At 40.0% G+C, this 4,172-nt stretch overlaps 1 protein-coding gene across 1 annotated transcript in view; it reads right to left on the bottom strand.

Moving 5' to 3' along the window:
• Window positions 1–4,172, bottom strand: part of TMPRSS7 (transmembrane serine protease 7) — a 37,043-nt gene that overhangs the window by 977 nt on the left and 31,894 nt on the right. The gene's annotated exons all lie outside the window — the stretch shown is intronic.

Here is a 4,172-nt window from a genome sequence, read left to right as displayed (position 1 = left end):
TTTCCATTTTAGGAAGGGAGGGTCTACCTGCAGGAAAAATTATACAATATCTGGATTATCACAAGAAAATTATTATACCTCCAAATAAGTCAAATATCTTAAAGCTTCTGAGAAAGAGATGAACTTAAAAAACAAAAACAAGAGGGGCACCTGGGTGGCTTAGTTGGTAAAGTATCGGACTTCAGCTCATGATCTCACAGTTTGTGAATGTGAGCCCTGCATCAGGCTTTCTGCAGTCAGCATAGAGCCTGCTTCAGATCCTCTGTTCCCTTTCTCTCTCTGCCCCTCTCCTACTCGTGCTTTCTCTCTCTCAAAAATAAATTAATAATATTAAAAATTAAGAAAAAAAAACAGAAAAAGAGGTGACCTTACAAAAACGAAAATAAAATGTGTCCTGAGCTTCTTACTCTTTTCAGTTATTTGTTAACCACTCCTAACTAAACAAGGACCTTACTTGGTAAAAATGAAGATACCATTTTAATGCTAAGAGTTGTTATTTTAATTTTTAATTTGCCAATCGATTTACACGCTTGAGGTTTGGTCTAACTCCCTGAAGGTATCAGATCCTCAGTCTTCGACAGTCTACATGCCTGTCTGGTCCTTTATCGTCCTTATTTTGTATGTGAAGTAGTCCATCTCCTTTCCCTTCCTGGCAGATTTCTACCGCAGAATTTCTGGCTCTATTCCAAGAAACTAAGCATCGGACGCTGAGCATACTGTTTGCCTTCAGTGAGGTGGCTGCCCGGGAAATAAGCGGGATGACTGAGGGAGGCAGGAAGAGCTTTCCCCCTCCCAGTCTCTGGGCTCAGCTGGAAAGTGCCCCACCCCCCCTGGAAGGAACCTGGGTGATTTCTCCAGAGAAGCATTGAAGGAGAAAACTGTCATGTGACCTGATAAATAGCCATAGTCTTCAGTATATCAACAGGATCCCTGTTGTAATTTTACGATTGTATAGAAGTCTGTCAACTCAGTGACCTGGCTCCTTTCCCAAAAGCCGGCTGGTCTCCATGGAAAACTCGGTTAGAATGACTGAGGTAAAAGAAAGCACGGGGTTCTGTGGTTGAGCCTATGCTGTAGCCCGTCAGCAAAGTGGTGGATGCCGCAAGGCTGATGTGGACAGATATGACAAATACCAAAGCGGCTCTCCTGCTCTGCATTTGTAATGCCGGCTTACGTTTACAAAGCACTGTAACAAAAACACACAGGTCAGTAATTTTTAGTATTTTAAGTACTTTTATAACCTCCAGGGACCATTCTGGAATAAGATGAGAACTCTGGCCTTTATATGTATCTGCCATATTTTTATGCTCCTTTCTCTCCGTTGGATTTCTATTCCACTGATTCCAGTACAGTCCCTGCCTAAGAAATCTTTAGTCTCAAAGATCTAACATGGCATCACCATATTTTCTGAAATGTTGGCCATCTCCAATGGGCCAAATCTGTGAATTCCTGCAAAAGATGCAAGCATCTTAAAATAAAATTCCAACAATTGCACACAGAGAGAAGCCCCTTGAGTTCAACTTCAGATCATAAATAATTTGTGCAGCCTACAGACAAAGAAATATAACTACATTTTAACCAGGCTGGACTTTATTTATACAAGAACCCATTTAGATCATTGTTTTAAATAGTTTCCTAGATCTTACGCCTGATTGTAACAGAATGTAGTTCATTGTTGTTCACTATAGGAAGAAAGAAAACAACATTTAAGAAAATTTTCCTACTTGGAAAAACAAAACCTTAGCACCCAACACAAAGCTGTTTACTAAAAAATTAATATGAGTTTACAAAGTTGAATATATTTGGTTTTATTTAAAATTGTGCAACCTAGTGAGGAATGCTGAGTATCATTTAATATTATATGTAAAATTATTGGCCATATATGCATTTGGCATTTCTGAAACTTTTGAGGGTTACTATGGGTTTATCTCTACCCTTCCACAGTGAAACATGCACACACACGTTCCTCATTTATGATTATTTTTCTTTTAACTGAAGAACCTTATAAATTTTTTTCAGAAATATATTGCCTCACCTTGCATTTTTTGGAGTTCCAATATTTACACAACATTGAGCCCCAAATAAAAAGCTTAGGTTTGTATGCCAAAAACTTGTAGGAAAACTTGGCACTGCCTCCAGAATGCCCTTTGCTTTGTCTGGGAGGTCTCTTCCTTGATGAGCCCACACATACTGCAAGAACTTTTTGCATAATAACTAGACCTATGGTCATATTTTTTTATCTGCTGGGAGTCTGAAGAAATCACATGCTATTTATGAGATTATTTATGATTCATTCTTTCATTAACTCTCAATTCTCTACCAAAAGATTTTAAGGTGTTTTTGTGAGAATATATAAATAGCCTGAAGTCACATAACAGATCAAGAGCATAGCCAAGGTCTTACATTCCAATCTCTGAATTTTCTACTTCCGGTCTCCACTGCCACTAATGCCCTTCCAAAAGGACACTCATTGTGAAACTTGTGAATTCTGAAGAATCTTTGCTGCAGATAGAATTAAGTGTGAAATCAACACATTTTTTAGGGGCACCTGGGTGCTCAGTTGGTTAAGCATCCAACTTCGGGACAGGTCATGATCTTGAAGTTCCTGGGTTCCAGCCCTGCATCAAGCTTTGTGCTGACAGCTTGGAGCCTGACACCTGCTTCGGATTCTGTGTTTCCCTCTCAGCCCCTCCCCTACTCATACTCTGTCTTGGGTTGCCTGTCTATCTGTCTCTCTCAAAAATAAATAGACATTAAAAAATAACACATGTTTAAAAGTCAGTCTATATAGAGAGCATTTAGAACAGCTCCTGGCACAGGGTAAGTGTTACATGGACTTATTAAATTTGAAATATTGTATCAAGATTAACATGGTATAACATAGATTGCATTTGTTTTAACAGATGCATGGGACATACCAGGTTAACTTCTCTTCCTCCTGTGTCAGAAGGCTCCCTTTTTTCTGCTGGAATTCAAAAAGGCAAATACAAAATCAAGACGAGTAAAGAACAACACACAATTCCTCCCCAAGTCCTGTAGGTTAAGATTGTGGTGAGAATATGTGTTCTGGAATCAGATTGCTAGGTTGAAATTCTGGGGCAGAGGTGAGATGCCTCCCAGGCCAGCAGCAGCATTGCTATTTGTTTTGGCTTGTTTAATTCCTGGAGCCAGCAAGGCACGTACACTTTGGTGTGTGTGCATTCACTGGCTTTTCCCTTCTGACCTATGGCCTATCCAAGAGGAAGGGGCAGGATCTACACTATCACTTGAAACAGGCTGGCAATCCTGTTCTGGGGACATTCTATACTTGATGCCAGACACACTACTGTCTCCTCACCTACATAGGTCAGGATCTCCCATGGATTGGTTCATTTCAGATACAGTGGTTGAAAGGATTTATTCCTGCCTCTTTTTCTCAAGTTTTCTATACCAGTGTCAAGAAAGATAGTGAAAGCTGGGGAGGGACCATGGAAAGAACCTTGGAATTGCAGATGTGAAGTGGGAGTACAGAGGATTCTTTCAGTATTCTGAGAATGTTCTGGGCTCCAGAAGTCCTTACCACAAAACACCAAAAGCACTTTGGGTAGCTCAGTCAGTCCAGTGTCTGACTGTGGCTCAGGTCATGATCTCGTGGCTTCTGAGTTCGAGCCCCATATTGGGCTCTGTGCTGACAGTATGAAGCCTGCTTGGCATTGTCTCTCTCTCTCCCTTTCTCCCTGCCCCTCTCCTCCTTGTGCTCTCTCTCTTTTTCAAAATAAATTAAAAAATTAAAAAAAAAAAAAGAATACAGCTCTGAGGCTCATGGGTGGTTCAGCCGGTTAAGCCTCCAACTCTTTGGCTCATGTCTTGATCCTAGGAGCCTGAGACCAAGCCCCATAATTAGCCCTGCATGGAGCCTCATGTGGGCTTGGAGCCTGCTTAAGATTCCTCTTCCCCTTCCTCCCCCACACTAGCTCTCTCTCAAATAAAAAATTAAATAAATATAGCTCTATCCTTGAGGCAATTTTTCATGGAATTAAATACATATTAATTTCTTGTCTTTCAATAAATACCAAGTGCATGTAATCTGAAATTTATAGAAGCAAAAAATTGAGTCTCATTTTATTGATAATTACTGCATTCTTTTTTAAAAGAATCTATCACAGAAATCATACTCAAAACTCTAACATATA

This window comes from Suricata suricatta, chromosome 5 (genome assembly GCF_006229205.1).
Source record: "Suricata suricatta isolate VVHF042 chromosome 5, meerkat_22Aug2017_6uvM2_HiC, whole genome shotgun sequence".
NCBI classification, from domain to species: Eukaryota; Metazoa; Chordata; class Mammalia; order Carnivora; family Herpestidae; genus Suricata; species Suricata suricatta.
Note: the sequence above shows the minus strand (reverse complement) of the source record. Positions and strands in the feature narration are given on the sequence as shown.